Source organism: Typopeltis vanoorti, chromosome 26 (genome assembly GCF_054136105.1).
Source record: "Typopeltis vanoorti isolate ZY-2024b chromosome 26, IOZ_Tvanoo_1.0, whole genome shotgun sequence".
NCBI classification, from domain to species: Eukaryota; Metazoa; Arthropoda; class Arachnida; order Uropygi; family Thelyphonidae; genus Typopeltis; species Typopeltis vanoorti.
Genome location: NC_143574.1, coordinates 4,535,451 through 4,559,803, shown reverse-complemented (window position 1 = coordinate 4,559,803; position 24,353 = coordinate 4,535,451). Strand labels below are relative to the sequence as shown.

General features: G+C 35.5%; 1 pseudogene across 1 annotated transcript; it reads right to left on the bottom strand.

The window, feature by feature from the left end:
- Positions 1-81: 81 nt before the first annotated feature.
- LOC150092281 (protein O-mannosyl-transferase Tmtc3 pseudogene) lies at positions 82-20,846 on the bottom strand (annotated as a pseudogene). The gene is made up of 2 exons (XR_016550567.1): positions 20,705-20,846; positions 82-3,120 (listed from the first exon to the last, which is right to left on the bottom strand). The product of XR_016550567.1 is annotated as a protein O-mannosyl-transferase Tmtc3 pseudogene (transcript).
- Between the last annotated feature and the right edge of the window lie 3,507 nt (positions 20,847-24,353).

Genomic DNA, 24,353 nt, shown 5'->3' with positions numbered 1-24,353 from the left:
ATAAATAAAAAGTTCAATTTAAAAAAAAAAAGCACCATTAAAATATACAGGAGACACCAAATGAATTATATTGCTAGAATATTACTGTAGGAATGTAACATACAAATTTTATTAATAATTCAGGCACCTTAATGGCTAAGCAAATCTAAAATATTTATTTTACATATAAAAATAGTTTCTATGAATAAATGCATATATATTATTTCTTTTTTTACATTTCAACCCTGTATTGGTACATTTTAAACAAACAACAATCACATTTTTTAGCACCATTTAAAGTTCTTATTTAGGAAAATGATTAGTTACCGATGAACAGTAATGTTTCCTTCTAGATTCTCTATTGGTAAGATATTTTGAGAAAAGGGATTATGAAAATGGAATGTATTATCTGAGGAATGAGTTATTTCTGATTTTGTATTATATATTTCTGTTGCTTTCTGTGATCTACTCTTTAGATGTTCTTTTCTATTATATTGATGATTTTGGTTCTGTCTTTTAAACAAACGGGCTTGTACAATTTTTAAGTGCCTCTGGAGATATTCTTCTTGGGGAGCCAAAGCAGCAGCCTTTGTTAAGCAACTTTCAGCCTCAGCAAGAAGACCTCTTTCAACATAAACAACACATAAATTGTGCAGAGCTTGAACATTTGTAGATTCTAGTATAAGTATTTTCTCATAACATTTCTGAGCTGCATCCAAATCTTTGATATGATTAATATAAATATCGCCTAACAATATAAGCCCTTTAACATGATCAGGATGATGATGTAGTAATTGCTTCAAAAAAGGAACTGCATCTAAGGGACGGTGTGCATCAGATAACAATAAGGCAAGATTAAAAAGAGCACTCCGAAAATCTTCTCTTATCTCTATAGCTTTCTTGAACCACCTTTCTGCAACTGGTATATCTTTATCATCCATTGCTAACATTCCCAGATTGAAATAAATTCTTTCATTAGCTTTACCCTTATGTAACAGTAAATATAATCTCTCATATGCAACTTTACGAAGGTGCGGATTTCCACTTTCCTGAATAAGTATTGCGGAGTTCATAAGTGCTTGCTCATGTTCTGAATCAAATTCAAGAGCCTTATCAAAATAAATTAAAGCTTCCGTAGCTTTTCCTTGTTCCAAATACACAACTCCCAAATTATAGTGAATATCAGGATTTGTATTATCAAACTGAAGAGCTTTTTCATAAACTTCCTGGGCCTGATGGGTTCTGTTTAATTTAATTAAGATGTCACCTCTATTTATGTAAGCCTGAATGTAATCAGCCCTCATACTGATAGCCTGCCTATACAATGCATCAGCTTCTTCAAGTCGTGTTCCATTTCTTGATATTAAATTACCCAAATTAAGAAAGACGTTTAAGTGGCTAGGTGCAATACGTGCTTGATAAGGTTCGCCTGGTCGAGGATGGGGCAAAAGATTTTTGGCCTTCCAAAATGCTTGTTCTGCTTCATTATACAATTTTAAGTTGTTATAAGTTCTCCCAACATTTATATGGGCACCTATGTCATCTGCTTGTACATTTGCTGCTTCTAGAAAGTATTTCAGAGCTTCTTGAAACTTTCCTTGGCTTTCAAGTGCATGACCAACATTATTATATAGTTTAGCATTTCTGTGATTTACCTTTAGTCCTGCAGCAAAAATGGTTTGTTCAGTTTTCCAATCATAATTCCTGAGAATAGTTTTCATACTGTGAATAAGCAAGAGGCAGAAAATTGAAACCCATAACACACTTTTCTTTCGAAGCTTTTCTTTTAACAAATGCCAACCATATGCTACTAGCATACAAAATCCCATGCTTGGTGTATATAAAATTCTCTCAGCAATAACAAATCCTACTGGAAAAAACAAATTGGAGGCTGGAAGAAAGGGAAATACCATCAGCGAGATACTCATAAATAACACATGACAGCAAAGTCCTTCTGAAGTTAAGGCTCTGTACAACAAGGCAGTACATACTATATACAAGGCAAGAGTAAAAAAATTACGTGGATCAAGAAATGACTCCACTAATGGTATGGTACCCATAGTCCAATCACAACAGAGATCACTTGGAAAGAGCAGAAGCCAAGCATTTACAGGAAGTAGATAGCTATATGTCAACTGACGAATAGGTGTTACAGAGGCAGCAGCAGGATTATCAAATTTTGTAAAAACAGGTAATTTAGCACCCATTATTTTAACTCTTGTTACTAATAGACAAATAGCAGCACTTATCAGTACTACAAGCCTTAATACCATCTCTCTTAGCCATATAGGAGGTGGAGTTTTGGAAGCTATTAGTGACTGAATAATATGAACCAGATCTTGCAACTGCAACTTTTGAGCAATAAAGATTTCATAGATAAAGCATACTCCAACAACTGTGATGCCTTGCTCTTTTGAGAAGGTAGCCAACATTATGAATAATATACATAACATAAGGTAAGACCAATCTGTAGTCCTCCATCTACCACAACATTTAGTATAAGAGAGGAATGCAAGAAGAAAGAAAATGGAAGACATAAGTTCTGCTCTTCCAACGACACCAGTTACAGCTTCTGTATGAATAGGATGGACAGCGAACAACATGGCAGCTATTAGGCTAATATTACTTGGAAGAAATAACAACAACAACTTTAGATAAAGACAGCAGACACATATATTAAATAACACATTTACCAGATGATAACCCCATGGATTGAGCTCATGAACAAGATAGTTCAGACGAAATGTTAAAACACATAAAGGTCGGTATGATTTGTGACTGAGTTCTTTATGAATTGGTGTTCCCCAGAAGTCATTCCAGAAAATATTGAAAACTGACACACCAGGTCGTAAGTCCTTATTATCTCTTATGGCTGACATATCATCAAACACAAAACCACATTCTAAAGCATTGAAGTAACATAAACCAACTGTGAGAGCTACAAATAAATAGTGTGTTAAAATTCCTCTGTTATCCATAATTTTTAACAATTTTTGTACTTTTATCAGAAAATTGAATTCTTGATGTCCCCTTTTTCTGAAGATCCACATGCCTTACACGATTACGTGAAATGTTTCTCCCCTCATCTTCAAACCTTGATAACCCAAAGACAACTTCAGCAAATATTTGTTTTCTTGTACCCTGTAATGAAACAGTGGTTATCAATCTTCTATTTTCACATTGGCATTCTAAATGTTTTGATGTTTTATTTTTGGGTTAAGAACAAATGCCTACCGATCTAAATAAATGAAACCAGCAACACAATTTAGGATTTTTTCCCTCCCTTTTAAATCAGGAAAGATAATACAAACACTTAAGGGTAAGGTTGATATATCACAGCAATCAATCACCAAATATGCAACAATACACAAAAAATAAAAAATAAAAATAAATAAATAATAATTTTTCAACAATGGCACACAATGTCTTTGTGAAAAGCAAAAGGAAACACAGGTGGAAGAGAAAGAAAAGTAAATGGCCTATACCATCATCAGTTTAAAATTCTCAAAATGCTTATTCAAGATTTTTAACACTGAACCTTTCATGGGATAATGTGCTCAAGTCCTATGCTTAAACATTATTAACTGTCCACCACTACCAAATTTTCTTGCATCAGGTAGGGGATGACAAACATCATGTGCCAACAAATTATCTCCTACATGCTACCCCAAAGCATTTGAGACATACCCAGAGATAATTCAGCATTAATGATTTAAGTTCAAGTATTACAGTGAACACACGCACTGCTAATTTTTGCAATTTAAATGTTTTCTAAAATACCGTAGTTATCAGGTAATCATACTCTTTGCTCAATTTTTCCTTTCTGGGTTAATATAAGGCAATTACATGTTTTCCAAGATTTTTGATTTTGTTGGTGTGCCATATAAAAATTATCTTGATCATTTCAAATCATTTTGAAATGATCAAGATAAATCAAATTGAAATAAGACAAATTTTAGGAGAAATACAACAAATTTCATGAAATTTCTAAAATTATAACCTAGTATGAGCAAAGTTATTAGTATGTATATTTGGAACATTTTTCCAAAATTTGTCGCTAAATGGACATGTTGGTAATTTTTAGCAATGATTCTAAATACTAAAATTTAGAATTCTAAAATTCATGGTACCTGTCAGGCAGCATGAATGTTTGGAACTATACAGCAGAAAAGTGTTGAGGAGGGAAGCACAGTAATTGAATGACTTGATGGGCAAGAATATGAGGAAAGAGTTCTGAAAAATGTAGATACTTGGAGAACATTTGCATTTAAAGACAGGAGAGAGCTATATGTGAGAGATGAAATGAGCTTGAACACAGAAGAATACATGCATTTGGAAAGATTGTTCTCTGGATAAATAAGTGTGTTAGAGCAAAGGAAAAAACTAGAGTTACTACAGTGGATGGAAGCAAGGGTCTTCTGGTTATCAGTTGCTTTGGAGAGGGGAGGGGGTATTTTACAGAATCAAATGAAGTTTGCAGGGAATACTGATAATGCAATGATGTTTCTTTATGCAAATGTCAGGAGTTTCAGGATAATGGGAATGAACTGGAGTGATAAACTCAGCCTGTCCAAAGATTACTGGAATCAGAAAAACATGGGCGATAGAAGATTATGTACTGACAGGAACAGAAGTAGGATAGCAAGGATAAACAGAGTGAAAAGTATTACTTATAAGTGATGAGTTATATCCAATCAGACTGGAAAATATGGAAGAAATTACACTAATGGTTTTGGGAGTGTATAGTGTGAGGTAGAGGTGGGAAGGAGAGTGTTCACTATGGGAGATTTTATATACAGCAGTATGAACTGGGCAGAGGAAGCAGCATACAGTAAGTAGTAAGGAAACGAGTTTTATAATTCTTGAGGGATAGATCTTGAGCAACATGTACTTGTTGCTCAAGATCTGTCCTTCATGTTGCCTTACACGTGTAAGGCAACATGAGAGAATGCAAGGATCAAGAGTTTTGAATTTAGTCCTAGCACCAGAAGATTTCATTGTAACTGATGTGATCAATGCCCCCATTTGAAGAGTGACCGTGTAGTCCTGTGGAATTATAAGGTAAGTGACTATAGTAACCTTAGAAATCAGCCAGGAGTAAATTCATGGGTGAAAGAACTGGAAGGGAGAGATATCAACAGGTGTATGGGAGCAAGTTAAAAGATATCTAACAGCAGCAATAAAGGACTACATTCCTCAAATGAAAAAAAAAAAAAAGTTTGGTGTAAAGTGGATGACAAATTAAATTAAACAGAAATTGCAGATGAAAAGAGGTTATGGAGGTTTAAAAGCATAAACAGGCAGAGGACAGTTGCATGAGGAATATAAAATATAAGCTAGGAAAATAACTGGTATAATAAGGAAGACAAAAATGAAATACAACAAGAAACTAGTACTGCAATCAAAAGACCTAAAGAATTCTTTCATTATTTTCTTATTACTTCAAGAGTTTTGAATTTAGTCCTAGCATCAGAAGATCTCATTGTAACTGAAGTGATCGATATCCCCATTTGAAAAGTGATGTGACACTACGCATCACAGTAGCACACTAAAGATTTAATCTGGGGGGGAGGGGAGTTGAGTAGATGATTTGCATCTGCAAATCGTCTACTCAGCACAGTCACATCTAATTCACAAGTAGCACAGATATAGAAGACACAACACACAACATAAATAAAAAAATGAATTTTATTAATTAGGAAAAAAATTTGGAAAATTTTCTAGTGTTTCCCCCCCTTTTCTTCAGGGGAGTCAGCTCCCCCACCTGGGTGTGCCACTGACCACCACCCTTATACAACCACTATTTTAGTTCTCCTTCCACTAGCTTACTGATATCTAGAGCATAGACTTGGTATTCTAAATACATTCTCTTCATCCACTTCTAATCCTTCAACCTTCTAAATCCCTTTAAGAATAAAACCTAATTTATCAGAATGAAATATCCTAATAAAGTGATCATTAAACAGCTTCATATGCCATCTGCATAGCTCTCCATATAACAAGTCCATTTGTAAATATTCATTTTTCATTCTGCTGGCCAAATAACAAGACTTCCCTTATCTAGGATTGTCATGTTACTATTCTCCTCCCACATTTAAAATTTTCCTTCCTATTATATGTCATACTCTCCTAGTTTGAATCATATTCATCATTCAAATGTCTTTCATCTCTCTTATACTTTTCCCCATACCTCCCTTTCACCTGCTATTCCTGTCTGTTTCTGGAAAAATCTATTTTATTCCAAATACTTTATCTTTCTTATGGCATTCATTAGATATTTCTTAATTAGAAAATTAGATATTTTCCATGCACTACACTACTCTCTCTTTTTATTTAAAAAAAATTTTTCATTCAAAATGCTGCCTTTTTCTATTATAAAGATAAGATTACATCACTCTTACCAATCAGAACCAAGGATAATATTTTTTTTTTTTATTATCAAATCCGCTAATGTTATAACCAAATCCAAAACTCTTGATCCACCTGCACCTCAAGATTTCCAAAAACTCAATCCTCAACTATATACTGTTTCCTTTGCACAGTTTATATTACCAAAGTTAAAATCCTCATTATTAATCACTCACTTGTCAACTAATTCGCCTAAACATTCATCATTTATTATATAAGTAATTATGATTACTATCCTCTCATTCATATCAGGACATCTTCTGTTAGCTACATTTCATTAATACCAATAACCTTCAGGAAAAAAAAATGCCACAAACATTCCCTTTATTCCTAATAAGTCTAGAATTTGTATAACAGAAAAAGCAGTACACTTCAGTTTTTCCATTAATCCTATATCCACTGCTGCTCTCCTCAGAATCCAATCTGCTTTGCAAAACAAGCTCCCAACTCCCAAGCCTCTATATATACTGCTTGAAAAGAAGTCAACAGACACCATAGTGTGAAGAACAAACAGCCATGGGGGCCCACCTTAATAAGATCTAAGCTTCCTTTCCACAAGCGATCAATAGGAATTTTGGACCATTCTTCCTGTAGGGGTGTAATGAAGTCTGGACTGTTGTGGGGCCGACATCCCATAACTTTACCCGATGTTCAATAGGGTTGAGATCAGGGCTCTGTGGAGGCAGGTCAAGTGTGGTGACATTCATGTCGATAAACCACACAGTCACAGCAGTATGGTCAGTTCCACAGTAGGAAGCACTGCATTATTCAGAATGTTCAGATATCTCTTGGAGTTCAATGTTTGTGGCGTCACAAACAGAGGTCCAAGTCCAAACCAGGAAATACAGGACAATACTATCACACCATCACTTCTGAATTTCAATTTCGATCATACACTCTGGTAAGCGGCATTCAACAGGCATCCACCACACTTGTCCATCTGCTTGGTAGAGGATGTAGACTGATTTCTCACCCCATGACATAGCTTTCCAACTTCTGCATCCCACTGTACACACTCTTTGCACGACTGAAGATGATGGCAATTTTTTTTTTTGGGGGGGGGGGGACTTGCATATTGCAATCCTACCATGCACTGGGCTAAGGAGAATGAATGTCAATTTAATGTGGAAAAATGTAAGATTTTGCATTTTAGGATGAAAAGATTAGCAGCAGTATATCACATTGGTGGAACTGTAGTCCAGGAGATTGACGAGGCCAGGGATTTGGGAGTGTTGGTGGATAGGGAGTTGAAGTTTAGGGGACACATCGCAAAAGTGGCAAAACCAGCTCATCAAATCACTTGGTTGCTGAAAAACACTTTAACGAGCAGAGACAAACAGGTTATTTGTTCCTCTGTATTGAGCCTTGATAAGACCCCATCTAGACTACTGTGCCCAGATATGGGCGCCAGGGTTTCTTCTCGATGGGGAGGAGGTGGAGAGGATCCAGAGACGAGTGACCAAGATAATAGCAGGACTATGGAATGAACCTTATGAGAACAGGTTGAAGATTTCTGGGCTGCAGAAATTGGTTGATAGGCAGAAAAGGGGTGATATGATTGAGACATTCAAATTACTGAAGGGTTTCTATAAGATTAATTCAGAAGATATTTTTGAGAATAGGACTGGTAGTGGGAGGACTAGGGGCCATCCATGGAAGCTTGGTAAGAGTGTGGTTAGCAAGGGTGTCAGAGCTAGGTTTTTTACTCGGAGAGTGATAAATGAGTGGAATAAGTTGCCTTGCCAGAGTCTGTTGTGGGTGCCATGACTGTAAATGAGTTCAAGGTGAAGTATGATGTTTCGGTGCAGATTCGTCGATGTTCCAGTCGATGCCCTGAACTCCACATTCAACACGTCAGCAGATGAATGGTGATTTGTTACATATTATTCATTGTAGCACCTATGGTCATGTTAAAACTTTTATTTGCATTACAAAGAGCAACCTCTCCAAATACCTACATCTTACAATTGTCAAATGCAGTCTATCTCTGACATACAGTTCTCTTGAGTCATCAAATATATAAGCATCCATTTATCCCAGACCTCTCTGAAATAGGTGGATGCTTATAAGACTTCTTACAATCACACTACTCTTCTCTTCAACTTTGCACTATCATACCAAAGTATTTCACTACTGCCAATCTCACACTTTGCAGCTGCACAATTTCTAACATTATTCTCAAATCTTTCCGATCTATGCTGTCATAAGGTATATGTAGCAACCATCATCACCACCATCTCATTCAACTTGGATCTTGATTCACTGGCATGGTCATAATGTCTCTGTAGTTCCCTCTAGGCAAGCACTCCACTAACATTTTGTTCTATTTCCCTTCACAGTACCTCTGTTTCTCCCTCCAAGCATTCACATCCCCAAAATCAAGGCCATGGTCAGAATTTCTTATAAAATAGGAGTCTATATGACAGCAGTGATTCTTGCTTTACTACTTGGCTCAAGAATCAGTGCTGTCATTCTTTATATTCATAAAGATATTACTCAGCTATGACCAATTATTATCAACCATAGTCGAATACCATGACAGAAAACAGTCATACCTACTAGAGAACACATACAATTATTAGACAAAAATACATTTAGAAGGTAGTGGAGGTAATGCATAGGTAGGGTCTCCAACAATGAGTCATGGGGATTTCATGAAGGTGTTGTAGTGGTAATAATTATTACTTGGATATCTCTATGCAAGTTGTAATAATAATAATTGAAGATATTACTGCAAAAAATATTTCATTGTAATTTTTATAAAACTGTGTTGTTTGATATTTTCTGATGATATTCTCATGTAGTAATAAAATGTTTTGTAACAGCACTGTTATTTATTTTAATTATTTAACTTAGATTAGTTTATTTTTATGCACTTTGGCACAAAAAAAGGAAGCTGCTCCAAATTTTGAAAATTCCTCCAGTTCAGGAAAAAAGGTTTTTACCTTAATAATAAATACTAAATTATTTAAGTATAAGTAATTTATACCAATATAGGATTAATAACTATTTAAAAAAAAAAATACAAGAAAATGAAGACATTGAGAAAGAATGGAATAATATAAAAACAATTATTACATCAGAAGCATATGAAAGTCTACGAACAAAAAATATCATAAAAATAAAAAAAAAAAATATATATATATATATATGAGACAATGAATTAAAAACATCAATTGAAAAGAAAAAGCTGGCTTTTAAAATTTGGTTAAGTAGCAAACAACAAAAAGATGAAATTGAAAATAAAAAAAGACGAGCAATAGCCAAAAGAGAAACCAGAAAGCTGGGAAAAATTTATTAATCTAGAAAAAATCATACACAAAATAAGACTCAATGCACATGAATGCAGATATAAAAGAAACTACAAAAATTGTGAAATAGATTTAAAACGATTCTTGATCACTTTACAGATCTTTGAAGGCAGATAATACTAACATCGAAAAAAATTACTTAAAAACTTACAAAATTCTTTAAATGATATAGTAACAATGAAAGAATTAAAGGACAACCTAAGTAAAACAATGAATGGTAAATCAGCAGAAGATAGAATAAACTCTTAACTGTATAAATTTGCTGGAAAAAAATTTCATCAGAGATTATTAAAATTTTTAAACAAAATACATACAAATGAACAAATACCAATAGAATGGAATACAAGTATAGTAATACCTGTATTTTAAAAGGAGGATAAAACAAAACCAGCTAATTACAGACACATTAGTTTATTGAATACATGCTACAAAATATACATTAGAATACTTAATGAAAAATTGAAAATATACAGTGAAAAAATATTGTTAGAATGTCAAAATGGATTTAGAAAAGGACACTACAATGGATGCAGTTTTTTTGTTTAAAACTACTTATAGAGAAAAGAAGAGAATTTAATTTGGAAACTCAACTTTTGTTTATAGATTATGAAAAAGCATTTGGCAAAGTAAAAGATATATATTTGATATATCACAAAAAATAAATATATGTAATATTTTACTACATGCAATATTTAATATATACAAAGTAATGAAATAAAAAAAAATGAAAAAAATGTCTGAAAAACAATCTATAAACCATGAAGTAAGACAGGGATGCCCTCTGTCTCTAATACTTCTTGATATTTATATTAATGAAATATTAATACAGTGGAACATCTTAAACAACCCAGGTATAGAAATTTCCTGGAATAACAAAATAAATAAGCTATTATTTGCAGATGATCAGGGAATAATATCAGATAAGGATGACAGTTTACAGAGAGCAATATATAATTTAAACATTATAGTAGAACAGTTTGGAATGAAAATATTCATAGATAAAACTAAAACAATGGCATTTTGTGAACAAACTTTAATTGGAAGTAATTATTATTATTATTATTATTCAGGCCTCCATGGAGTCAAAAGACTCATCGTGGGAGGTCCTTCCTAAGAGCATAAAGTCTGTCAAGACTCATCAAGGGGAGGTCTCCCTTAAGAAACACAAAGTCTATCATACCACTCCTTAAACTCATTGACCGTTCTCGCTCTCACCACTCCATCAGGAAATGCATTCCACGGTTCAACCACCCTCCACGCAAAGAAACCACTCCTCACCCTCTTTCTCACAGCTTCCTTTCGTAACTTCCAGGGATGGCCCTTCTCATGACTCCTTCCCACTGTTCAACTAAGCGAAACAACTCCCCAGTGTCAACCCTGTAACCACCTCTCAACAGTTTAAAAGTCTCAATCATATCACCCCTCCTTCTATCCACCAAACTCTGCAGTCCACACTCCCTCAGCCGATCCTCATAACTAACATTGTACAGTCCCAACACCATCTTTGTTATCTGCCTTTGTACCCTTTCCACAGTTAATTTATCCCCTTCAAATCCTGGGGACCAAATCTGAGAACAATAGTCCAAGTGTGGTCTGATCAGAGACTAATACAACAGAATGATAACCCTCTTATCTCTGCAGGTCAGTGTCCTTCTCATAATTACAGCAATCCTCTGTGTTATCTTCACCACCTTTGCAATATGTCCCCTAAACTTCAGGTTTATATCAATCATCAACCCCAGATCTCTTGTCTCCCCTACTTCCTCCACTATAACTCCTCCCATAGAGTATGTAGCATCCCATCAATGTTTCCCAAACCTCAAGACCTTACATTTTGCTGCATTAAACTGACACCCCCATTCATTTGCCCATCTATCTAGCTTATTCAAATCCTCTTGCAGGGCTACCACATCTGCACTATTACTAATAATCCTTCCCAGCTTCGCATCATCTGCAAACAACTGAATATCCCCTTGCAATCCACTGGCAATGTCATTGATATAAAGGTTAAACAATATAGGTCCTAGTACTGAGCCTTGTGGGATCCCACGTGTAATAAGAAAATTGCAGTATATGGCTTTCCCTCATCTAATGTTCTTGTAACTTTATTATAAAAGGCTAGCATATTGCTAAAACAAGAGCACCCTTTCACAAATCCATGTTGACTCTCACAGATAACATTACCCTCATCTGCCCAATGCTGTATACGGTCCCTCACTACTTTCTCCAAGATCTTAACAACTACTGATGACACACAAATTGGTCTATAATTAGACACTTCCAGTCTGCTACCACCCTTATGCAATGGCACTATCTTACCTTCCTTCCATTCCCTGGGCACCTTTCCCACAGCCAGACTTTCATTGAAAAGCCAAGTTAAAGGCACTGTCAGTTCCCTAGCATATTCTCTCAAAACTCGTGGTGAAATACCATCCAGTCCCAAAGCTTTACTGACATCCAGAGTACTCAGTATCTGAAACACGCTCTCCTCCTGTACCTCTAAACCTCGAACCAGCCCTATCCCTCTAGCATTAAAACTGACATCTACAGGATGAAATATTCCAATAAAGTGTTCATTGAACAATTCCACTATGTCCTCTGCGTCAGTCACTCTATTCCCATTTTTATCCCACAATATCATTCTTCCACAGTCATTTCTCCTCCTACTAGCCACATAGCTAAAAAATTCCCTAGGATTTTCTTTGGATCTTAGGGCCAATCTCCTCTCATATTCCAGTTTCGCTTTCCTTACCACACTAGTCACTCTTCTGTGTCTAGTGTCTTATATTCTTCTCTTCACCTGTCTCCTTATATCTCTTCCATAGCCTCTTTTTCACATGCAATTCCTGTTTAATATTGTTTGTCATCCACTTTATTTCAAATTGTGTCCTCTTCTTCACTCATGGTATACAACTTACCATTGCTGCTAACAAATATTCTTAAACAATTTCCCACGCACTAATGATATCCCAGCCTTCCAATTCCTCCCTCCATGAAACTTCCCGAAGTTGACGTCTAAGACTATTATAATCACCTGCATTATAATTCCACATAAGTTCCTGTCTCTTTGATACTCCTGCATGTCTATTCATTTTCCAAGTCAAAACCACATGGTCACTCTCTCCAACTGGTGGGAGAGATGTCAACTCAGTTATTATCAACTCTTCTGATGTTATAACCAAATCCAAAATTCTTGAACCTCTTGTTCCCTCTGTTACATGTTGCCTAAGACATTTGTCCCTCAAGAATTCTAGAAATTCCATTCCCCTATTGCTACATGCATCTTCCTCTCTCCAATTTATACTACTGTAGTTAAAACCTCCCATAACAATCATTCTTCCTGCACTTGCCAAACTTAGCTGTCTAAACATCTCCTGGTTCCCATCCTCTGTGCTCCTGGGTCCACAGCAACACCCCACTAAATATTCTGTCTTGCCTACCTCTACCTCACACTATATGTTCTCAAAATCATTTGTCTCAATCATTTTATTATTAATAAAGTTATTAATAATAAAATAATAGAACAGATAAATACTTTTAATTATCTTGGGTGCACAATATCACATGAAGGAGAAAATGACAAAATTAAAAACTTCAAAATTTTTACAGATTATAGGCGTGATAAATAAAACACAATCCAAATTACAAAAAGAAACAAGCTTGAAAATATACAATACTTGAGTAATGCCTATACATTATTATATGACAGAAAATTTGAATAAAGAATACATGACTTATTTTTAACAGTATTAACAACACTAAATGAACTATTTTATAAAAAGATGTTTTATTAACTTGCTTATATTATTATTATTATTTGACACCTCCAGGGAGTCCAAAGACTCATCGAGGGAGAGTGTGCCAACAGCATCGAACAAATAAACCCCTTCCAACTACTAACCACGCTCAAACTTGCTTAACTTTTTGCGTGGGCCACTAGTAGCAGAGGCTCAACTAAACGACCAACCTTTATTTGGATGAATTTCAAATTAGCATCATCAGAGCACAATAGTGAATAAGTGAAACAATACAACTGTAATGGACAAAAGATCTAAAGTCCTATTTTGGCACCCTCTAATGTTGTATAAAAATAATAATACAATACAGCTGTGTGGGAATTGCTCTTAAGATAACAGTCTGCCAAATTTTTGGAAAATTAATGCAACCATATTTGTTCCAGTTAGGAGAATTCTTCATAGCCATAGATGACTCAAAAAATAATCTTTCGGATTTGTAAAGACTTCTAAATAGCACATTAGTTTTCTTCCATCTAATCCTCTGTGAAGGGGGGGGGGGGTCCACAGTATGGTCTGCCAGTCCTGACGTCATAATAATGGTAGCGAATGTATTTTTACATTCTTCCAGGTGGATGTTAACAGACCTGTCTGCTATAGCAGGCCAAGTTCCAGAGAAATTCATACACTCCATTGTGTGCTAGAGGGTGAAGTTTATCCTTAAGCGAGCAGATCAGAGTTGCTAATTTAACATCAGGTTTGAATGTGGTGCAAAGGCCATGCTTCATTAGTATTTAGCTATCTTTTTTGATGAATCTCTGACACCGGGAATAGAAATGGTAATGCTATGTTTTAGATTTAGAGGAGAGAGAAGTAATGGGGCTACGTAGTAGCCATAATTGATAGTACTACATGAAAAACTTACATCATTACTAACTTTGTATCTACAATTTTCCTCCAATTCAATCTGTTACCTGTCAAGACTACAACATTATCAGATCTTATATTTCTGTCTTCTAATGCACTTTTTACTATATCGACCCACCTCTATCTTCCTCTGGGTCTTTTCCCTGCTAACCTGGCAGAGAACACTTGTTTTGCTAATCTTTCCTCTCCCATTCAGTTTTAAGTGACCATACCACCTGAGATTAGCTCTGCTAACAATGTCAAGTCCTTTCCTAATATCCTCGTTTTCAATATGATACTGCCATTGATGCCATCTGTAAACACCCCTAATCTTTCTCAGGACTCTCATATCTGTGGTTTCTAGTATTTGGTCAAGTGTTTTATTTCTAATGCTCTCAGATCCATAAGTTAAAATTGGTTTGAACACTATCTTGTATACAGCTAATTTAGTGTTTTGATATTAATTTCTCTCTTATTCCATATAAATTTATTCAGTTAACTTCCTACTATACCATTTTTGTTGATTCAGTTGTCTATTTCCATATTTAATTTACCATCTTCACTAAAAATCGTGCCTAAGTAGCTGAAATGTTTCATTTGTGCAATAGCTTCTCCATTCACAATACAGTTGATATTTTCAATGCTTCTGCCTATTTTCATTGTCTTTGTCTTGTTATTGCTGACCATCATACCAAATCTTTTCTTTTAGTGTCACACGGTGATCAGCATTCATTTTACACAAATTATGGAATCTACAACCGTGTTATAAATAACTGGTTTATTTTCAAACGTTTTGATCTTCATATTAAGGTAATCATCTGATGTTGACCTTAATATGAAGGTTGAAATGTTGAGAAATTAAAATAGTTATTTATAACACAGTTGTAGAGTTCATAATTTGTGTAAAATGAAATCATACCAAATCTATTACAACAGTTTTTGGTCAGGGAATTTTGCAGACATGTACTGGATTTATTTAGAAGTATAACATCGTCTGCATAAAGCAAAGAGCCGACATTAACATCTCCAATTCTATCATGTTTAATACCACTTTCCTTCATAATGTGATCCATACAGATAATGAATAACAGAGGGGGATAATGTACATCTCACACCAGATTTAACATTAAACCATCTTCCTGTACTTGCTTCAATTCTGACTGCTGACATACAACTCAAATAAAGACTAAGTATTGCTTGATATAATGCCCCACTGACACATATAACTGTTGTGTTTTGAATAGCTTCTTTCTTTTGCACCTTGTCATGCCTTTTCTAGATCTACAAAACTTAAATACGGATCTTTGTTATATCCCATGATTTCTCAACTATTTGTTGTAAATGAAAATCTGATATTGACAGTCTCTATTTGGCCTGAATCCAGCTTGTTCTTCACAAAGCTTCTCTTCCTTGATCCTTCTCAACTGTTTCTCAAGTACACTTGCATAAATCTTACCACGAATACTTAGTAGAGAAATACCTATGTAAGTCTCACATTCAGTTTTATTTCCCTTTTCATATATGGGTACTATGAGAGCTCTACTTCAATCATCTGGAATTCGTCCCTCTGTCCAGGCTTTCTGAACTATGCAGTGCAGCCACTGTAAGACTTTTATACCTCCATACTTTAGCATTTCTGGTCGAATATCATCTACTCCTGCTGCCTTTCCACATTTCAGGCCTTTGATGGCTTTTTCTACTTCAAGTATGAATATGAATCGTTCACGCAAGCCCTTTGTTAAATTTTTCTCAAATTTGCGAGCCCCTTGTACTTCTTGTTTACTTTTTATTTTTTTGAAACATATTAAGCGACAAACTCATATGATAACCTAACAAAAATGAGTCTATTTGGCAGTGTATAGATTATTTGGAATTATTGTTTCAACTTCTCTATAACGAATGCGTCCAAGTTTCAAAATAAAATAAGCACATGCGCTATCTTTACCCTTCCCTCTTCTTGTAGCCAATCGTATGGCAAAACCAGTAGCAAATCAAATGTTTTATAGATTCCATTTCATTCTTATTATATTTTGATAGTTAAAACTCACCACTGTGTATTCCTGATTGCATCCCCTGTTGAGTGTTTTTTTACCACTGTGCTATCACTGCTTGTTTCATTTAGCAATTTTTCAAAGTAATTACTCCATACTTCGAGAATATCTTTTTCTACAGTTTTCATGTCACATTTATCATCTCTAATTCCTTTTACAGCACTCTTTCCTCAATTTCTGAGCTTTTTTCAACAACCTCCAAAATATCTTGCTGCCTTCTCTTGATATTTTTTTTAATATTCTTACCAAAGTCATCCCATGACTTTTGTATAGCTAGTTTTACACAGTGTTTAGCTTTCTTACATTTATCTTTGTATTCTCAAAGAGCACAAGCTGACTTATTTAACAGAACTTTTGATATGCTTTCTCCTTTTCCTTCACTGTCTCTTTAACTCCCCAACCGGCCACGACATCTATAGACATTCAGCTAAATCTGGATACGAAGCTCTAACACCCATTGAATAACATGGATAAGAAGTGCAATTTGGTGTCACTATTTCATCCACATCGGCAGGTAGGGAGGTTAACTGAGCACAAGGCTGAAGAGAAAAAATTATTAGTTACTGAGATGGGTTGGCTAAGAAGAATTACTTGGAGTATCTCTGCTGAACTGACTAAGAAACAAAGACATAAGGAAACGATTAAAACAAGAAATAACAATAATAGACAAAATCCAAGAAAGAAGACTGCGATGGTTTGGCCATGGGAACAGAAAGGCTATCATCTAAAGCCCTGAATACAATGATGGAAGGTAAAAGATCCAAAGGACGGTCCAGAATTAGAGACAAAATAAAAGAGGACCTGAAAACCAAATCACAACAAGCAACACCAAACTGGACAGAATTGTTTGGACTCTCCTGGGACAGACAGAAGTGGAAAGAGTTCATTCGGCCTCATCATCATCCACATAGATGATGGAAGAGGGAAGAAGAATAGTACTGGATGCTGACTGTCAAGGTAGAGGAAGGAGATGTGACAAAATAGAAAACACATTACCTGTATACCATAGCCAGATAGAACATTTGAGAATGGCAGTATCAAGGGCATGTTTTTTTTTAAAATGTTCCATATAGAAACTGGCTAGATGGGGGGGGGGAGTCTATGGTCAAACTGGAAGATCTGCAAAACATCCACCTTTAAGAACAGAAGAAATACATCCACCACTATAACTATGGTCAGTCAGGTTTAGCTGACTATGTTTTGAATACCTTGAACAGAATCAAATGGGACAATTACTGTACTTTACTGCAACAAATATAAACTTGAAAAACTTTTCTTAGAATCAGCAGAAGATTTGAAAAACTAACCTACTCTTAATAAATATGGTTATGTTGAACTTCAATTCTTAGGCCTCTTGCCCAACATCTAGCCAACAGCATCCAGAGGGAGCCCCTCATAAGACTTTAGACTTTTAATCTCTTCCCACAACCACTTATTTATGAGATTGTATCCCTGGTATTGTCTTTGTGATAGACAAAATATAGGATCCACTAAAGTTGTGTTTAATTGTTTCTCTGTGCTGTATTCATTTCATCAAACCTAATAATGAGTTTAGGATGCATAATCCTAAATACTCACCAGAGTATTTTAATAAGGTGATACACCTTTTTACTAATTGTACGAGGTGTGACAATTCAATTCCAGGAGCAGCTGTGTAGTGTCGCACATGAGGTGATTTGGTTGGAGTCATGTGAGTAATCGTCTCTCTACATGTTTTAACTAATGTATACATAAACTTCAAGCCGATAGGGCCATTTGCCAGTTGGCTATTGCAAAAACAACAGAGATCTATGTGCGAAACTGTCGTAAAAATGTGTGATCGAAATCTGGAACAGCGTTGAGATTCAAAGGTGGGCGAGAAAATGTGAATGACAACCCCAGAAGTGGGTAGCCAAAAACAAAAATGGACGAAACGTGAACAGAGTGCAAGATTTGGTATGGTCTGACAGATGATTAAGTGTGCAATTAATGGCTGATGAATTGCATATGAATTGAGAAACAGTCAGGGTAATTTTAACTGAAGAATTGGATATGCAAAACATTTCTGCGAAGCTTCTACCTTGGATCTTGACAGATGAACAAAAGCAGTGGCAGCTTGAAGATGTGACTGATCTTTCTGCAAATGAGCACATGTTTCCAAGAGTAATTACAGGTGACAAAACCTGATGCTTCCAGTATGATCCCAAAACAAAACGGCAAAGCATGCAGTGGAACCCCCCCCCCAAGTTTGCCACGTCCGAAAAAAGCATGCATACATGACTTTCGCAGTTCAAGACCATGCTGATGTGTTTCTTTGATCATAAGGAGATAGTCCACTATGAATTCATTGAAGAAGCACAAACGGTCAACCAACAATGCTATTTAGAGGTGCTGAAAAAATTACGCGATTCTGTTCAGAGAAAAAGTCCTGAATTATGGCCTGACAAGTGTATCATCCATCACGATAATGCACAAAGCCATAGTGTGCTCATCATGAGAGTTTCTGGCCAAAAAATTGATTACTGAATTAGGTCATCCTGCTTATTCAGCTAACTTAGCTCCCTGTGATTTCTGGCTGTTTCCAAAATTAAAGACTGCACTTAAAGGATGAAGATGTTCTAGCATCGATGATATCAGCATAATGTGATAAAGGAACTCAAGATTATTCCAAAAAGAGTTCCAGGCTTGTTTCCAAAAATGGGGACACCATCTAAACCAGTGTGTAAATGCACAAGGGGGACTACTTCTAAGGCAACAGTTGCAACTAACATATAGTTCCAAACATAGGTTTTTTTACAGGTGCATTCAGGAATTAAATTATCACACCTGATATATGAAAAATATGACTTCATTAATTCAACCTTGGTATCTTCTTCTGTGGATCTGGCTCCCACTAATGAGACCTCAATAAATGAAACCAGTTTGAGTTTTGACTCTTCCCATAATACACAGCATTATACATACCCAAACAGATAATTGGGATATTAAAGCAACTGATGCAAAGTCATCAGCCTCTATATACAAGTAGCCTAGTTGTGAAGATACTTCACATGCAAACTTTGTTTGCTTATTTCTTGTTTGTTCTTGCAGACAACAGAGAAAACAATCATATGCAGCCACTTTCAACAGAGGAAGTTTCAAAAATTATTTTAAAAAAAGGGGGGGGGATTAAGGAAGCCAAATCTTGCCTTACCCATCTTGGGAGGTTGCATTTATTAACTATAGCATTGAATTAATCAGTTAATGTTAAACAATATTGAAATTTACAAATTAGCCATATTTATTGGGTAGTACTTTTGAGTTTGATATTCCAGTTTAATACTGCTTGCTTAATGCAATTTTCCACAAACAGAAACCAGCATTAATTATTAGTTGATTCACCAATCCACTTTGTTTTCAAGTTCATTTACATGTGTTAATGGCAAGTAATTTTTATTCTTTCCTTGACAAGGCACAGCGTAACACTAAATTAAATGCAGACCACCTAAGTATGCATAAACATATTTTAAAGTAGAAAGTATTACTCTATCAACCATTAAACTAAGAATTACTCTCATCACAACAGAACTCTTCCAAACTTGATGAAGAGTGATTATAAAAGCTTTTGCTTTTCTGTTGTTAGTGTCTTAACTTTAACTTTACTTAACTGGTGTTAGTGTCTCTAGAAAACGCATGTATAGCATGAAACAAATGGCTATAAAGAACACTGTTGCCACCGGAGCAACTAACTTGAAAGAAAGCTTTATCTGGAAAGCAAGATAAGTAAACTGATCTGAACTGTTAATTGTTTGCTGCTGATGAATTGCCATGTCTATTGATCCAGCAAACAAGCTGGATCAATAGACATGGCAATAGACAATATTTATTTCATACCGTAAGGTCACCAAAAACAAGAGGTATGCGGCATTGTTATTATTCTCTTTTCTCAGATTTCATACTTCATACATTTTTTTAATATGTTCATTTAATCAAAATTTTGATTTCAATATTGATTTAGGTTTTCACAAAGACGAAAGCTCGTCCAAACATTCTAAATACTACAATACTAAACCCACTCACGATGGAGCCCTTACTACCACATATTCAGAAATGATAAAAAATATAAAGAAAACAAAGTATGTATCTTAAAATCTTTAAGCAGTGTCCTATTCAAAACATACTGCATAGCGTACGGTTGTGTATCAGCGATTTTTTTTTCTTTTATTTATTTTTTATCTCTACCCCCTCGGGTAGAGATAAAAAATAAAGGAACGGGATGTCAATTTAACTGCCATATCATACATTAAACTGTAGCAAGAAAAACAAAATTTATTATTTTCTAAAGAATTTTACTTACTTGTCATTTCAGCATTTGCTAACATGCCATTGTTAGATCTCAAGAAATTAAAAATCAAAAATCGAAATTTAGTGTTTCTAAAGACGCGCAACAAAAAAATTACAGCCATTGTTAAATGAAGCTTCCGTAGTTAGTACACAACGATTTCTCATAAGACACCACCGCCATACATATTTCGGTGGCGTAACTAACATAAAAATTAATATATAATAAAACTATTTGTTACTATTAATATGTTTCAAATTATTTTAAAGACAGACTTATACGAATAGTTATTCGTGAAAACAATGGCAACCAAATTTAACCATTTCTTAAAAAATATCAACATCTTGAATTATCACTAATGAAATAAATAAGTTTAAATAAAGAAATAAATATATAAATAAAATAAATGAAAGATCAGGAGCTGAAATCATCCAGTTTAATTATGCTTATCAGTTGATTGGACGATTGTCCATTTTTAAACGGCAATTTATGCCATTCAAGGCTAAACCGTCATACATATTGGACATTAAATTTTGACTAATTAATATGGAACCACAAATCTTCTTCTGCACTGCAGCCCCATGTAAGACCTTGGCCTTCCATTTTTGGGTTTCATACTCACTACAAGGTGGGGTCGTTACTCCCACGCTCAACCATGTGTAATTATCTGTGAAACGTTATGTTCTTAAGGCCGGGAGGAAAACCCCCAGATAAACTGGGGAGAAAAACCCTGCAGTGCACGCCCAACACCGGCTAATTTGGCTATATCTGGGGAAGATCCTTAGCTCCTGAAGTCAGCGACGAGAATCGAATGCAGGACACTCCTTTTCCAGGCATATAGTTGAGGAGCATGTTACCACTCGGCTATCCACACCGAATCACAAACAGGAAAACTGGTAAGTTCAGCCCAATGCAATGGGGGCTTCTATTTGTGGGCCGAATATCAAGGTATACTCTTATACTGTACCTGGTGATGCAGAATGCGTATTTGTGGGACAGTGAATGCTCAAACCAAAGAAGCATAGATCGGTAAGGTATCCAGTAATGATCAGTTTGACAATTTGATATGAGTAAAACGAAAAAGCACCCTTCATAACATTATTCATAATGAAAATATTCTAAAAATAGTTGAGTCACAAGGATAGGTGGAAGATCATTCCTTCCGCAAGACATTAGGACAAAACAAAATCACGAACTTAACTAAAGAACAACAACAGCAACAAAAAAGAAAATGAAACCCTTATATTTACATATTTTTGAAAATAAATCCTCTACACTTTCTCTAGAGTAGTCAGTGCTCGCGAGCCCTATAGTTGATGTAAGTTTGTTGTGGGTGGTTCGACCGCCATAAGTCCTCGTACGTTCCAATCTAAATATGATTAGCTAGGCTGCAGCTGTAAATCACGTTTGCTACTGAAGAATTTCGTGATCACTTCAAAGTAAAAATAGCAGGAGATTATAGTCAAAAGTTAAAAACTGCAAGTCAGGTTTCTGTTGAGAGATTCTTGAAAAAAATAAGCCTTCGTCCTTTGATAGGCATTTAACTTCATGCATGCTAACTAAAGAAGATGTGTTAAGATGATGTTACGATTTATTAATCGCAAAAATAGAGAACTTCGTTAATAGTTATTTGTTTTATATGCATACTGAATTGTTTATTTATTATTATGGTGAACAGTATGAGGAGTTGCGTGAGTGAGACGTTTCTGTGTTGATGATTATTATTATTATTCGTGACACCTCCAAAGAGTCCGGGAGGACACCTACAGTACAACTTTCCATCTCCACCACTACACCTAACCTCTACTATAGTACACCCACAGATTCGAGACCGTTCGACACTTCTGCGAATGTCAACAGAAGGAGAATCCATTCCGATAATAGGGCACTCAATCCGTATTGTGTGATGAGTTGTTTATTATTACACGTCGGAAAATTAACTTCTCTTTTATGATCATTGTAGTTAACTATGTTGTTTGTATAACAGTTGAAAAATTTTTACCTATAAAGCACGTGATTTCGCGTGTTGGCGACCAATTCGTACGTCATTCATTTCTTTCTCCCTTTCAGCATGAATCGACTATTCTTGGCAAGCCTCCAAGCGAAGCTCTCTAAAGTGCGGGCATACTATACCAATCAACTACATCAGCGCCATCTACCGCCCACCGCCACAACAAGAATTTTTTTGTCTGTAAATTGCATGTGTTTTGAAGGGCCGATGCGAGATGAAAATCCCCCTTTTACCTCAATATGAGATCGGCTTCCCTCGATTGAAATAATCCATAAAAAGATTTCTTCCGTCATGACGCGAATCCAACTTAGGCCTTTTCTAATCGAAAGGCGCAACGTACCTTCTTCCAATTGCGCTACGGAGGCGCTTAACAAAATAATAGACATAATTGAAGATGATTGTGTTAATAAGGCAAGAAATGTTGAAATAATTTATAAATAATTCTTTAACACTCACTAAAACATTATTATTAAAGAATTCTTGATTAATTATTACAAATCATTCAACTGAAGTCTGATTCAGCTAGCGATTCATTATTTTCACAACAATCACCGTCATCATCAGTGATTCTAACATGCACTTAAGTGCCCAAGATTTTTACAATTTCCTTGCATTTTATAACCATATTTCTATTATAAAGTGGTTAACCCTATGCCTGTAAATATTCATTTGTAAATCGCGTGTGTTCTACTGGCCGATTTGACTGATTGCGGGATATTTTCTCGGTATTATGGAAAAAATCGAATGGTAGGCACGACTATGAGATGACATTTCAGATCCTATTTTTGAAAATTGCCTAAATACAGGATAAACTATCATTAGAATTTCATCTCTGCATTACCACGCTATTAGAATAAGCGCCTGTGTAACCTCATGTTATCTTTTATAATGATGGATCAGAAGAACAAAGATGATTATAGGTTCAATAATAATTGTGAAACTTTTTTCCACACCCTTTCTTAGTCAGTTCAAGAGTGAGTTGATCTGTTTTTGAGGTGAAAAAGGGAGACTCCCCCAGTGGAAAGTTGGCTTTTTAACCTACGATACAGAAAAATCGAATTGAACTTACACTGCTCCCATATTGTTTTACTAACATCTCCAATACATTCTGTATGGGTTCAGATACGGACTTTGTGGTGGCCATGGACTATAGTGAAATTCGCTGTCATCCTTGCTGACAGTTCTTGCAAGATGGATAGTAACATTGTGGTCCATGAAACAACCGTTACCTGCTGGATGAAAAATCAACATTTCAGGATGGGCTTGATCAGCAACCATGTTCAGATATTCCTTGGGGGATCTGACCTCCCAGCAATATCACAAGTCCCGTTCTGTTCCAAGAGAACATGTCCCACACCATAACACCACATCCAGAATCCTGAGTTGTTTACAAGGCGAGAAGAGTTCATTGCTTGATGGGGCAACCGCCAAACTCTGTACCTACTGTCGATACAGAACAAGGTATACCATGATTGGTCGGACCAATACTTTTATCCAGTGTCTAGTCACGGTGTTTCTGACACCACTGTAGACGAACTTTCCGGTTCTTCGAAGAAATCACTTTTCCCGTATGAGTATGTGAATGCCATTACCGATTTTCTTCAATTCTCTGAGCATAGTTCGGTGAGTTAGGCGTCAGGAACAGTCTTCATT